Source organism: Euprymna scolopes, chromosome 5, assembly GCF_053919585.1.
Source record: "Euprymna scolopes isolate OS-2025 chromosome 5, ASM5391958v1, whole genome shotgun sequence".
Lineage (NCBI taxonomy): Eukaryota > Metazoa > Mollusca > Cephalopoda > Sepiida > Sepiolidae > Euprymna > Euprymna scolopes.
This window is the reverse complement of record NC_136486.1, coordinates 10304988-10321181: the sequence shown is the minus strand read 5'-3', so window position 1 is coordinate 10321181 and position 16194 is coordinate 10304988. Positions and strand designations below refer to the sequence as shown.

Genomic DNA, 16194 nt, shown 5'->3' with positions numbered 1-16194 from the left:
AAGGCAAATGCGCGCGCACATTTTTTGTATGTCTCTAAAAGTTTTTTTTTCGCCAACGATCCCGGGGTCGTTACTATCGCTTGAAAGTGTTTATATACGCCCTAGATAATAATATCTACGATTTGGGAACGCGGATCGCATCTAGATTTATTGACATCGACTTTTATAAGATTCGTGCTATTTCGCTCTGTCCCCTGTTTGTTTGGCTTTTTAGTATAAATACAGTGAAACTAATTTCAAACGGGTCGTGTTCTCTGCTTTTGCGCCGAAACGTCCAGAAAGTAATCAGCTTTTGATCAATGTGGAGTTTCGCCTTATATCAGACAATTGCTATTCGACTTGGACAATGGGGAGCTGCTTCCCCCACCCCCCACCGTCATCTGGGGGAAGCGAAAACTAAAAATACTGCCACGTCATCGTAACGATCCCGCGATGACCTCATTTAACGTCTTCCTGTCAATCAAACCTTTTTCACTCGCTTTAATAAGCCTTTACTTAACATGCTAATCAATTACTCTCACTCGTGGTTGAGGCGGTTAAGTGGTTGGCTTTTGTTACCACCTCCGCGTCAAGGCTTCCAGGTTCAATCCCGCCTCCCGACCAAAACTATTTTTTTTTCTTTTACACCTTTAAACACCCGGGCAACAGTTTACACTCTCCCCTATACACACAACGTTGTTATCTTAAGATTGCAGGTTCGATCCGACAGGTTTATTTATGCCATTTTTTTTCCGTTTTGGTTTTGGTTTTTCCGATTTTTTTAACATCGACATTTTTATAAAGCAGGGTTATTACTTCCCCCACCCCCTACACACACATACAAACACCCGGGCAACGCCGGGTACCCCCCCGCTAGTGGAATATAAAATATAAATATGGATAACTTCTTAACAATGAAGAATAGAAGCACTCATTGATTATTATTTTTTATAAGTAAGTGATTTTTTTGAATTTATATATATTTTTATATTCGAAATAAGTTAAAATTCGTTGATTTTCTTGAAATCTTTTTTAAAGAAAACCGATTTAAAAAAAATATTGCATATTTTTCTATTAAACTTTTTATTATTTTAAAATTTGGTCTTTGCTCCTTTTATTGAAAAAAAAAATTAGGGTTTAAATTACATGTTTCAAGTAGTTATAAGCTTCAAAAGACAGTGGGTCTAATCATTCAAATTTTTATCACTCATTTTTAATGGCGACATCTGACACTGCTATTGCTTCACACATTGTCGGGAGCGATTTCTATAAAATAGGTACGGGCAAAATGAATGCTGATGCTCAAAATGTATAAATATTTTGACTTCTCCTTTTACTTAAAAATCCACCAAAAATCAGGAAATTAACCAATGTGAATGAAATTTTCAGTATTTATCAAATAATGATCGCGGAATATAATGAACATATTATTTTTATTTGAATCCGAGCGAAAATGTATTATTTTTTTATAACAAAAAACACCTTTACTAAAGTTATGGTTTTCTGTAGTAAAAAAAAAAAGAAATGCAAGAATTTATTTCGTTTTTTTTTTTTAATGAAAATAAAGCATCATAAATTATAATAATTAAAAAAAAAAAATTTTTTTATAGGAACATAAGGATAAAAAGCACCTAAAGTTCGTATTAATAAAATCGAAATAACTCGAAGAAAAATTAATTTCTCTAACTACCGATATTATCATTGAATTAAGCATCAGTTATTAATTATTTTCCTGAAAAAAAAAAGATTTAATTGCAAAAAGTATTTTTAATTTTTTTTACGGTTACATTTTTAACGTAATCTTTATATGTAAGATTCTAATATTTTTATTGCATGTAAGAACGTATAATCATCAATGTAAGATAATTTTCATATAATCTCGGAAAATAATGTAAAGAAAATTAAATTGAAAAACAGGAACGTACAAAAATAATTAAATTAAAAAATGGAAAGAATTATACAAACGTTCCATGTCGGTAAGTACGGATGCACATTCTTGAAAAAAAAAAAAGGAAAAAATGCTCGATATGTCGGAACATTGCTAAATAATAATGACATTATGTCATTAATGTGCTTCCGTACTTCTTTGAATTTTGCCGCCATGTCTTTTTTTTTTTTTTTTTTTTTTTTTGATACAAAACTAATCTTGTTGCTACCATAGCCACATTTTTGGGATAATTATTACCCTTTTTTAGCAAAAGTACATTTATTGTATTAATTCATTATTTTAAGACTTTAACTTAATGCTTAACTTGGAAATAATTCCAGAAAACTTATATTTCCCTTGCCAGAAAAATGTAAACACGATATTTGTCGTAATGAATTTTTACGTTAAATGTACGATTTTTCAGATTTGAGATAAAATTATTCCATGTATTTTTTATTTCACATGCTATTATTTCTTTCTTTAAGCTGTAATTTTTTTTAAACATAATCAAAAAGTAACCGAAAATTTTTAAAATATTATGATTAGCCGGCGTTCAAAACCAGGTCCCATACCTAAGCAGCAGCCATAAGAAGTACCTACTATAAAAAATTTTTTCGAGTGACTTCATGCCTTGTCTGGAGCTATGTTTATTTGTCAGTGGGCCTGAATGTTAAAAGGTATAGGTTGCTCACTGGAACCGACCTTATGTCAAACATACTTTTGCTGGGTCTGGGCTAGTTTATAATTCTTTTCTTTTTTTTTTTTCCTTTTGTTGTTCGTTCGACTATTTTTTGTTAATGTAGTTGTTTATTTTCTTTGTTTTCTTCATTGTTTTTATTTTCTTTATTTTGTTAAAAAAATTTCTTTAAACGTTTTTGTTTTTCGTTTCTTTTCTTTTTTTTTTTATTCTGCAAACTATTGATTATCTCCATGGCAACCAACCTTGTGATGCTAATTCTCCCAAGCGATTATGTACCTCCTGTGACCTTGTTCTGCGTTGCGTGGGAGAGAGAGAGAGAGAGAGAGAGAGAGAGAGAGAGAGAGAGAGAGAGAGAGAGAGAGAGAGAGAGAGTTGAAGACAGGGAGGTGGGGTAGACGACGCCGGAAAAGATGTGGAGGAAAGGATGTGGAGACTGCGTGTGAGGCAGGCGCACGGCGAGGATGTTAGCGGAGGAGAGAGGGTGCTTAGGGGAGGGGAGGCGGGGATGTGGTGAGATTGAAGGGTGGGGGAAGGGTGGAATGGAAACCGGATTTTTTGTTTGGCACTCGGCTTGCAACTTCAATTCTGTTTCACTCAATTTACTGCCGCTTTTCCACAACTGGATCATCTTTAAGCCTCCCCCTCAATTGCCCTTCTCCGTCACCCTTTCTACCCCCCTCGGAGCGGAAGTGGGGAGGGTGTATAGGCGGTTGAATTGGGGAAGGGGAAGGACAGCACCCCTGCGATGGGTGGGGTTGTTTAAAAAAATATCTCCAGGTATTCTGTGGGTGTGGGCAAAATTATATTTTTATACTACACACACACACACACACACACACACACACACATGGAGAGAGGGGTGGAGAAGGACTTATGCAATAGTATATATATATAGTTTGGAGGTGTATGTTGAGCAAAAAAAAAAAAAAAAAAAGTGGTAGCAGGGAACCAGGCTCGAACCCGTATCGCAAAGAAAGAAAAGAACAGGGAATAAACCTGACGTCTTTGCTGTTACGAGTACCGCCAAACCGGAAGTGGCGTAGGTTTTAATTAAGGCTAGACAATCGAAAAGAGAGGATGACTTTCGAAAATATCGGCGAAAAAAGTGCCCAGTTGAAGGTGAAGATATTAATGTTTTTAGCCAATTTTTCGATATGTCGTCTGAAAGGTCGAACTTCAAAACGATACTGATTTTGTAAAAATCCGTTGCCCCTGTCGAAAATTTTAGGCAAACATGCAAACATACATACATACATACATACATACATTTCTATATTGGTAGCTCAAATTTTCGACCCAAACCGATTAAAAAACTTGCCCTATTTCTGAATACCCTTTATGTAAAATTTCTAATATTTAAACCAGAAAATGTGTGTGTAATTTGGTGGAGATCGAAGCGGTCAAATTTTTCTTAACTTTGACCCCTATTATGACGTCTTAACATTTATTGTTTTGGGCTCAAATCAAGTTAAGTTAGATCCATATCCAAGGAACCTATATCTAAAATTTCAAGTGTTTAGACCTGAAATTGTCAGAGGAGTTTGGTAGAGCTCTCAAAGGTCAAATCGTTGAACTTTGACCCCTTAAGTCAAATTTCTGGCCGAAAACGGATTCCAAAGATTTTCCAAATCTCAATACCCTGTATCAAATTTTGAGTCTGTAAACTGAAAATTGACAGAGTTATTGTGTAGGGAAATGTACACAGACAGACACACACACACACATACAAACAGACACTTTCACTTTTATATATATATAAGAACTAAGGAGTATATCTACTTATATCTAATACCTATGTGGTAAATTTAATATATATTCTAGCAATCTGTGGATTGGGCTTTTTCATATAATAAAAGCGAAACAAAGCTTAAGACATCGATTGCCGGGAACGTCCAGTACAGATTTTTTTCCTTATATCAGACAATTGCTATTCAATTAGGACAATCCCCTTTAAATGGGGAGATGGTTTTCCTTCATTCCCCCCCCATCATCTTGGAGAAGCCAAAAGTGGCCCGCATTGAAACAAAGTAAACAAATGCGAAAAGACTGCCCAGCAGTAAATAAAAAAACTGCCACGTCATCGTAACGCTCCTGTGATGACCTCATTAAGCAACTACCTGTCAATCAAACCTCTTGGACTTTTTAACCCTTAATTTAACACGCTTCTCAATTCCTCTACCCTCGTGGCCGAGATGGTTAGGTGGTTGGCTTTTTCCCCTTTCGTTTCCACCTTCGCGTCAGTCAAGGCTTCGGAATTCATTCCTACCTTCCTACTAAAGCATTTTTTTTTCTTTTAATGTTTTTTTTTAACACACACGCCTCCAAACACCCGGGCAACACCGGATACCCCCCTCCCCCGCTAGTTTGTATAAAAAGCAAAATGTGTGTTAGTGTGTGTGTGTGTGTGCGTGTGTTTGTATGTCTCGCAAAAACTTTCCACACAGGCGACTGCTTTCACCAGATCGGTATCCTTTTGAAGCTCATACCTTCGGACAACAAATATCTAAAAATTGGCTAAAAACATTAATTCCTACACTCTCCACGGGTTGCTTTTCTACAGGGAGGGGTAGCAAAAAAAAAAATCGTTCCTTCATTTTCCTTTTCTACTATTACAACTATGACGTCATGTTTGACCTAGAAAACGTTGACGTCAGTTTAACCATCTGCTGTTCTTTTAAATGTTTAATTTCGTCAGTTCTCAGTTCTCTGTCTCTTTAGCGTCAGGGTAACGAGTCAGATTGTTTTTTCCGCCTTAGCCTCAAGGCTTCAGGTTTGAGCTTACCTCCCTACCAAAACTTTTTTTTTCTTTTAAACTTCCAAACACCCTGGCAACTTTTTTTTTATTTTATAATATTTGAACAGGGTTATTACTTCACCCATTTTGTTTTGATCTACCCCCTCCCAACACACACACCTCCAAACAGGCCACCTCCGCTAGTCTATATATATATATAAAAGGCAAAAGATTGCGCATGTTTTTGTATGTCCAAAAAGGCTTGTCGGGGGGGGGGTCGATTATTATTATTTACAACTTTATATATACTCCCTAGATCATAATATCTACGATTTATTTTGATTGACTTTTATAAAATTCACGCTGTTCCGTCCTTTTGCGTGTTTGTTGGTCTTTTTCGTATAAATAAAGTGGAACTCATCAGAGGAAAGCCGTCAGTGGCCTTTAGTGCTGGGACGTCTTGGAAGCAATTAGCTTTGATCAATGTGGGGAAAACCCTTCATATCAAAGAATTGCTATTCATTTGAGAGTTCCCCACTTTTTTGGAGGAGCTTTGTTTTGCGTCACGGGTTCGAGCCTGCCTGCCTACTAACACTTTTTTTCTGTGCTCAACACACTCCTCCAAACACGCAGGCAACGCCGGGTACCCCCGGTAATAATATAAGTAAATTTATTAATAAAATTACAAGATCTATTCTGCAACATGTTAACTTGCATATAAATGCTATGAGAATAAAAATGCATAATAGATTAAGTACTTTTAGTACTAGACAGGCATATATATATATATATTATAAAGAAGTGAACCATCGCGTAAATTACATCAACTAAAAACTGGAAAACGGGGTGAGGAAAAGAAAAAAATATATATAATGGGGCAAGTTATATGTACAATTCAATAAAATAAATAAGTCGATTAAAAACAAGATCGTTAAAATACACCCAAAGCGTTTTTCGCTCAGACTAACATTTTCAAGGGTCATAAGTCTGAAAATTATTATTTTTTTAGAATATTTGGTAGTGGTATGGAGTAAGAGCGGAAAGGAGGTTAAAAAAAAAAAAAAAAAAAACCTGACTACCCAAATAATTCTAATTGAAGCTGGAGGTTTCTCTGCTTGCACAAAGTAGGGGGGTTAGCAATGATGGCAAGTGCTTTGAGGACAGACAGGTGGAACTTTGTGCGTCCTCGGTACAAAACAGAAAAACACTCCGGAGAGAAAACAAGACCGCACTCCTTTTTATCGACCAAGTGTTGGCCGATGGACGATTCTATCAGTTGAGATTTTCTGGTGGTAGGTTGATGATCTCGGATGAAACGGAGAACATGTTGGGCGATTCTGACCTGAAGACGCTGGGTCGTCTTGCCTATATAGACGGCACCACACCGACATTGAAATTTATAAATAATATTACTTGTTTGAGAGATAGGCAAGACATCCTTACGAAATGAGGGAAAGGCAGTTTTTGTGGAAAAAGCAATACGGAACGATAGAGCACCGAAAAGCGCTTTGGGTGTATTTTAATGTCTTGTTTTTAATCAACTTATTTATTTTATTGAATTGTACATATAACTTGCCCCATTATATATATATTTTTTCTTTTCCTCACCCTGTTTTCCATTTTTTAGTTGATTGAATTTACGCGATGGTTCACTTCTTTATAATTATTCTAAAATTTTGCCAATCGAATAAAGATATATATATATATATACACACACACACACACTATTTGTTTTTCAAAAGCAGTAATATGTTGCTACACAGTCATGATCATGTTTTGGTCAGCTAGCAATAGTAACTAGAGACCTCTTCAGGCGATACAGCTTATAGTTTGCAATGAAAACATCAGGTCTTCTTTGTCACAGGGAGTTGAAATCAGGAGGTTCCAGTCAGATGTTGTGAAAAATAAGATTTGGTTGTATATAAATAAAACCCAATAGGATTTGAGTCTGTTGAGATATAGGAAAGGATAGGGAGTTAAAGAATGATATTAGCATGTGTGCTGGAGACTCCAAATCTTAAACATACTAGTGTGTATAGGTTCAATTAGTGGGACAATGTAGATTGGATATATCTATGCTAAAAGGGATTATTCAGTTATAAAAATGTTTATATTTGACTAGAATTTTTTATGTGGTAAGAAAACTTACAACTTGCCCACTGTTATATTCCTGCCCTACTACATCATCCCTACCTACACCAGTGAAGAGGTTAAGAGATAAGGAAGTAAGGAAGAAAAGAAATAAGAAAGAAGGGAAAGAGGAAGAATGGAAATGAGAAGCCATAAATATTTTATTGATGATTCTAGGGTATGTCTTTCTCCTTCCTACTCGCCCCCCCCTCTCACTTCCATTTCTCATCATAGCTTTTGTATTTATTTACTACAGGAAGCTTTGAAAGTTATAGCAGTAATCATAATAATAGAATCTCAAACTCTATATAATTAATTTATCTCCATGCTTAAATATAATCAGCTACTTTAATTGTGATAATGATAATTAAAAATAGAAGGTAAGGGGGTAAATAAGTTGGTGACTGTGATATCTATGATAATTGATAATTTTTAATATTGATTAGTAACAATAGTGAGAAGAGAGTGTTTAAAGTAAGATTCAAAAATCAAAATGCCAAGATAATGGACTTCAAAAAATAGATGAGATGTTAACGGCAAAAGATAAAATATAGAATAAGCCTAGATAATTGATCTGAAGGTATCCATGCATACATATATACATGGATGCACATATGCATGTTTCTTTTTTTACTTTTCAAGTAGATTCAAATGAAAATATTTTAAAGCTAGTCTGTAACTTAATATTATGTTACGATGTATATTCTTTACTGTTTAAATTTATAATGTACTTGCTGGTTGTGAAAGGGTGAAACTAGTCAGAGTTTTCAGTTGGCAATTTAAAAGTTATGTTTAAGAGTGCTTTAATATACTAGAGAAAACTACTGATTTCAATTAGAACAAAAAGTTAAAATTAAAGTGGATTATTTATGACTGTAGCTACATATTACTGCTTATGTATAAATAAATAAAGAGTCTGCTCTACTTCGGTATAGAGAACTCTTGTATTAACCTTGTTACACTTCATTATATTTTCCATAAGAAAGAAGGTGAAATGTATCATTATGTGATCGAAATGCTAGCGGCAGAGTTTAAAATTCAAAGAGCAATATCTTAAGTTTATATATATATATATATATATATATATATGTATATGAAATACCTAAGTTTAGAAAGCCAATATAAAGCAGATTATTTTTAAATGAAATATTTATTTGTTTAAAAGTCAAATTTTCGATGATCATGTGTATTTTTTTTCTTCTTTTCTCTCCTGTAATATGATGTTAACAAGAAACGTAAAATCCACCAGGTCTTCAACAGTGATATTCTCAAATGTCCAAATCAGGAGATACCTGTTGGTGCATGTGAAATGAATTAATGAAGATTTTTTTTTTCAACTTCATCTATTTAACCTTGTGTGTGAGTCACAGATGACATTTCAGTCCAACTACAAGGAAGTTCACAAATTGTGCAAGAGTGTGGACTGTTGCCATTTATGGTTGGGACGGCGGATGATATATATTAGCAGGACCTGTGTGTCCATGCATTACCTAGGAGAAATAAAAAAAATAACATTTCAATTTAAAAACTATAAATAACAAATCGAATATTAATCCTGAAAATAAAGATAAGAAAAGAATACATTTCACTATAAGTAATTTAGGTGATTAAAATAAGATGTATCCATATTTTGGCACTCACTGCAGTAAACATAAAAAATGATTTAATTTAATGAAAAGAATTATTAGAGAGTCAATTTTTTAAAAAATCCATAAAAGGACCATTTCACGTTAAGTAATTTAGGTGATTTGTTAAATAAGTATTCATTTTAAACAAATCAAAATAGATTTTTTTTGTTTTTGATGATTGCCCCCCCCTCTATAGTTTTAAGTTGGGGTTAACATGATTAAATCCTATATCAATCACCTGAATTACAGTGAAATAGGTTTGGCTTTCAAATAGCACAAGACTCAATGCTAACACTATTCATAATAAAAACCACAAAAACATTAAAAAAACAACAAAAAAAACAAATGAGAGAAATTATAAAACGAGTTTACCACTAACAAGCCAAGAGATGGGTGCTCATTTTACATCGAATTATATAGGGACATAACCCCTACTCTAAAAATCTAAAGTATTAAAGTGTTTTTATATTCATTCTGCACAGTTATTTTTCCAGGCTGTTTACATGTATTTGCCCCCAAATAGTGGAATCAGATTTTCTTATGGTGGCAAAACAACAATGGTTGTGATAGTAAAAATGTGGCATGACAAAATACTGAAAAAAATGTAAACTTGGTCCGGAATAGTTTTAAAAAACAATCTTTTTTTCCAGCATTTGCATCGAGATGTTTTGTTTTTTTTTACAATCTAACAGATTTTTGAAAAAGTCAAAAATTGTAGTTTGTATTATAAAGAAAATATAAATTCATAATAATTTATATATGTGAATGCTTTGATTTGGACTCCAAGTTTGGATGACGTTTAGTACATCTGTGTTGATGACTTTTTTTGGAGGGGGGGTAGATAGAAGGTCGTGTTTTAAAATGTCTGAGAGATAATCTTGCAGCAGACTCATACTTTTGATGACACAATGAAAAGAGCAAAACTTTTAGCTAAAAATCTTAGACATGAAGAAAATGTGGACTGTGTTTAGCAGGTCATTCAACATTCCTCATATTGTCTTTTCTTTTCCTTTTGCTGAAAGTGATAAGAGGATTTTTCAGACAAGCTGTAACGTTTGTTTGAAGTTCCAGATGCCCCACTTGAAAAAGATTTTAAATTGCATTGGTTGTTTTCTGCATATGTGAAGAAGGGGTTTGGTAGGATTTGGGGACAAGGGAACAATTCAGAATTTGGCATATCTGTGATAAGGCGCCAGAGGGCAGGGAAGAGCAGGTAAACTTTGATCTCTAATGCCAGTAGCTTTTTCTTTATATGTGCTTCTCACTCTCTCTTTCTTTTTTTTTCTTTTTGCTATCTCTCTCTTCCCCCCCCCTTGCTCTAACTACTTCTCTCATCAACCATCTTTTAATTAGATCATGATTGAGTAGATATCTTGCCCCTTTTCTCTTGTAATGGATGACATTGTTGGTTTTATCATCCAGTGCGCACAGTAAACTTTTGTGACATAATTCTTTATGAAAGTTGATGAACCAAAAATATGCACAATCTCCAGATACATCTTTTTAACTTGGGAACATTTATGTCAAACTATAGAACCTATTAGGAATTTTGAACTGAACACATCAGTTAATCAATTAGGATAGAAAAAAAACTTTATAGAGCTTTGTTGAGTATTTTTCTAGTTTTAGCAAGACATGCATGCATACAGACGTTTACCTTGTATATTGTAGATGTATTATATATTTTCTTTCAGCATATGCAATATGCATGTGTTTGTAAGTTTGAAAGATGAATTATGAGTGTATGTGTACAATATGTATGTGTACAAAGAATCCCTATTGTTTGGTATTCATTTCACATGGAGGTTTTTTTTTTATTCTTGTAATATGGTTATTTTTTTCAACTTTTTCCATTGTCTCACGTCGTGTTTAAACTAAATGACTCTGATCTTTCTTTTTTCTCATGTTGAATACGTCTGAGGTAAGCGTGCATTTATTTTGCTTACAGGAGGGGTGCGTTCTTTTGGTTTTTGCTTTTTCAAGCCTCTGCAGTGCAAGTTGTGGGGGGGGGACGATCGGAGTCGTCTCTCAAATGATCTTTCCATATGTGCTCTCCTCTCTCTCTCACCGCCGCAGCTTGCCCCGCCCCTCTCTTTCTCTCTTTGCAGATTAATTTTTATCTTGTTTCTTTGTTCATTTTACAAACGTGAACGCGCTGACCTTGTCCAGAAAAATTTGCCCACTGACCTCTTGTTACATAATAAAGGTCAAATATCCGATGGGACATTCCCCAACTTCCAGGCAGATGCACAGCTCAAATTTATTTGATCTTCAACAAACATGCAAACACACACATATATGTTATCTATTAATATATAATTCCAAAATTTTCTCTTTGTCAAGGTTCTCTAAATATCTTCTAATTCTACTAGTGTATCCAAAAAAGAGTCTCAAATCTAATAAGTCCTGGACTATTGACTAAGCTCCAACCGCGGTCTCATCACCGCAACCATCTTGCATCCCTGTGTCTGTTTTACAAATATTTTAATGAAATGTGCTTTGATAAACTGATAGCACTTGTGCTCCCCCTCGACTTACATACTTCTGTCTAACCTGGCAAACAGCAAAATCACACCTCTTCATTGTTGAGGTCTCTAAATACCAGAAAGCCATCTACTCTAATAGTTTCTTTTCTCAAATTGCTAAACTTTGGAATTATTTTTGTTTCATGCTTCTCTGACTGTACTAACATGCAGAGGTTTAAATGTATTGTGAACAAACATCTCGCTGCTCAATTCCTTATGTTCCAAGTAGCAATATGGCTTGTTTGGGATGAAAAAGAGTAAAAAACAAATCCATGCCATCAATAATGACAGATTTGTTTTCTATATAATTATTATAAACATGTTTTATTTACAAAACATGAACATTTAAAAACAAGTGTGGATTTATTTAAATCATATTCTTCCCTCCAGCTCATTCAAAGAGACGAGAGTCTTATGATATCTGTGATTCCATGTAGCATGTGACAATCCTGTTCTGCAGACATCTCGCAAATACTGTCCAAAGTTAATTTTCTTTCAAGGTTATCAGAGCCAAGCCTGTCTTTAACACTCATATTACACAACCATTGTATGATTTCCATATCATTTCTCCTCATGCAACACATATCCACAACTCTCACTATTTCTATACACTATTTCACTGTCGGACATCATCATACTGAATGCACTGATAGAATTTTTCTTTGGTCGACAATGGTGATACTCTGCTTGTCAGTAATTGCAGAAGTTCCCTGAACTTTATCGATTCACTCCTAACTTTTGCAAGTGCACTAGCACCTGCTCCTTCATGTGCTCCTATTGTAATGCCCATTATTATTATTATCATTATTATTATTAACTGTTTTCTTTTTTTCCAAAACCTACTTTTCTGGTCTACTAGAAACAAGTAAATGTTTGTCTGTTGTATTTCTGATTTGAGAATTTATCCATGAATGATGCAGACCATTTAACGAATCAATTAATGCCCATTTTTGTTGCTGTTCTTACTTTGATCTTGGTTTGTTTGTCCTACTGCCACAATTTGATTTTTACAAGTTTATTTAAAAATGAAAAACAAAATAATTAATCTGACTGGTGGCTGTGATGGTCTTACAGTGATTATTGGCACAAACTGTGGACTCAGCATCCAGTGTCCAAAGCCTATTGTATCATTTTCACAATTACTCTAGGGTAGGGGTTAGCAACTCATTTGACTCTGCAGTCCAGATCATGTCATAATGATAGGTCATGGACTAGATGAAGGCCATTAATAATAAATAAAAAAAAAATACAGGAAACTTACATATGCAGACCCCTGTCAACCTAAATATTCAAAACCATAATGAAAGTAAGCATTGGGAAATCAAAAAAAAACAAAACAAAAAAATATTAAATTAAAAGACACAAAACAAAATTTAGTTTTCCTCATGAAACGTCAAAATACTTCAAACTGAAAAAAATCAACTGAAGTGAAATGGATGAAATTATGGCATGTATGTTTGAAACTGTTATTAAAAATTGTACCACAAATGAACCATACATATGCAAAACACATGTACCGATACATATCAGTACAAATGATTATAAACATATACATTTGCAAACGTATCATCCACACATTCATGAGGAATGTATGTATAATGCACATACATTTAACTGGCATGTTAGTCACACCTTGAACTCTTTCACGTTATTATTACTTTCACATCTGTTATCATTAAATGTAGGTAAGTGTCATAACAAAAATGTATCCATTAAACGTAAGCAATGCAACTTGGTAAAATGTCTCATGAAAGATAACTGGCAGATAGTTTCATATTTCTAGTACACTGAGATGTGCCATGGAAAAATGTATATATAAAAAATTTCATTTGAAAGTCGACGATATAGTCAAATTGAGAAATGTTGACAGATCTGCACATTCATATTTAATCACAAGTGTTGAATATACATAAAAATAATATATATTAACAACAGATGAATATAGTAGTCAAAAATATTATTCAATTGAAAACATTGTTGGAATCATTTGTTTATAAATGCATAGCAGCAGCATTAAGTTATCACCAACAAGCAAAGAATGAATACGAGTCTTGGTGATTTTTACTCATTGAGAGTGTCTTAATATTTGGTTTCAAACTTTTGGAAGCTAATAGCAAGATATCATCAAGATGGTTATCAGTCAATCTTGTTCTCAAATTATTATTAGTTTGCTTCAATTTTGAAATAAGTTGTTTGTATTGATAGGTAATTTTAAACAAAGACGTCATCTTTTTTGCATGGATCACTAATTTGAAGTACTGTCCATTTAGAAAAATATATTTTGCGTAAAAATTAATGAAATATATTTGGAATTAAATTTTGATCTTAATAGATTGTCACACTGCATTTCTATTAATTCCATTTGAAAACATTCCGACACTGTCTCCACCTTCACATCAAATGGCGTAACAAATAATCTGAAATCATTTTTATGCAGACATAAGTCAGCAAAACGTGATAGAAGTTCGTTTTGCAAATCCTGGATTATATTTAAAAATAACTCTGAATCCTGTGGTTTCCTTGCTTGGAATGATGGAAATTTTTATTTTTAAGATGGTGTTTCCACATAAGTTTTTATTTCAAAGGCAAAACATATGATTATAACATCTTATTTATACACTGAGTTTTAAATGATTCAAATGAATCACTATATCCACATTAAAAGATAAACAATATGAAATTATTTGGTGAATTATTTGAATACACCACAGTCTCTTCTCTTATAAATAATTGAGAACATAATGCTCTCGCGCAGCAAACTTATACTGAATTTATTATTTTTTAATAAGTAAATATGAAGAGCACTGATTATATTCATTTGAATTTTATTTCGGTATTTAAAGCATTCTAATTTAATTTAGCTTATTTCTAGAGTAATAAAGCTTTAAAAAAGCATGATATATGGCCCGTGTCGAGCCAGGCAACATGCAAAAAGAAAATTAGTGAAAGACTCTTGTTTGAGGAGAGGTAAGGAATGAGATAAAAACATGGCTCATTGAAAGATTCTGGCAACTTAGAGTAGGTGGCAGCGATAAGTGATGAGTGGTCATGTCACTGTTGAAGGAATAAAATAAAAAGTCGACTGAGACAACATTGTCCCTTTAATGCTGCCCCTGCCTAATGTCTGTTGCTGGTCAATCGGTCAAATTGACTCTCAATTTTTGTTTTATGTTTATTTATTTTTTTTAATTTCTTAAGCAAAAATTGAGGTGATTGTGTTTTGATCATGTCTTTGCAGTCATAGTATTCAAATTTGGTTGAGTTTATCAGAGAAATATAACAGAAATTTGAAATTGTTGAATTCAAAAGTCTTGTCTCTCATGTTAAAAATAGAGTCATTGGCAATCAGACTCATAGGCTGGTCGAAATGCCTTTGTGGGCCACATTTGAACAGCAGGCCGTGAGTTCCTAACTCTTGCTCTAGAGAAACCTCTCAATAAAAGAGAAGCCTTCATTGAGAAGTTAATCTATGAGATAGGAAATTAACATACCATCCTTTCTCTAGTCTCTATTTACTTGCCTTCTCACGAGGGCAGCATTAGATACAAGGTCAAAAAGGCACTCTACATTGGGACAAAAATTATAACTGCCTCAACCTCGAAGGTGTTCTCCTTTACTGACCCTGAACAGAAAAGATGGAGTGTAATATCCAATCAGATACTACACTTTGCTCGTGTCATGGTGAACACAAATTAGAATATTGGTTATTGAAAGATGGTGGGGTCTCAATAATGGTCTAAAGCAAATCACCCAATTATTTTTCCAAGCAAATCACCCAACATATTTTTATATGTGTGTGAATTAATGGCATTTCTTAGCATAATTTGTTCAGTGAAAGTTGTTAAATCGATCCCTTTTGTGGCAGAGAGGATATACATTTAATCCTTTAAACAGGATCAGAGAGGATCATGTTAATATTTTCCTTTGCTCAGATGGGTTTGGGTGTACTTATGACAAGGTGTAGACCCTTTACTAGCTTCTTTGCTCACCCTTTTTAACCCTAACCCTATTTTATATATATATATATATATATATATATATATATATATAATATAAAGCTGTGTGTGTGTGTAAGTATGTTTTAACTTAAATAGGGATGGTATAATAAAATTGTGGGGTTTGCATTCGCGCCTGCCCTCCATAGAATGGAAATAGGCACAAACTTTTTTAAAGGCTTTTCATAACTATCTGCGTAAGTATACTTTGATAATTATGTTTCAGTTTGAAGAAATATGGTATAATAAAATTATGGGGTGTTCGTTCACACCTGACCTCCATAGAATGGAAATATGTCACAAAGTTTAACAAGGTTTTTTTAATATAGATCCAAAGAATATTGTGATAAGTGTTTCAGTGTGAACAGGTATAGTATAATAAATTATAGGGTTTATCTATTTCATTTTTACTTTTATCATATTTTGCTTTGGTTTTGATACCCCCAAATTCGAAACTATCTCTTTACAACCCTTCCTTTTCATAACCTATCATACTTTCATAAATCAGAGTCCATTTTCTGTAGGCTGTTTTTGAACCCAGTCAACGACAGGTACTTTCGCTAGTATATATAGATA

At 33.7% G+C, this 16194-nt stretch overlaps 1 protein-coding gene across 2 annotated transcripts in view; it reads left to right on the top strand.

The window, feature by feature from the left end:
• The window catches only part of LOC145276703 (uncharacterized), a 212177-nt gene that overhangs the window by 109381 nt on the left and 86602 nt on the right, over positions 1 to 16194 (top strand). The gene's annotated exons all lie outside the window — the stretch shown is intronic.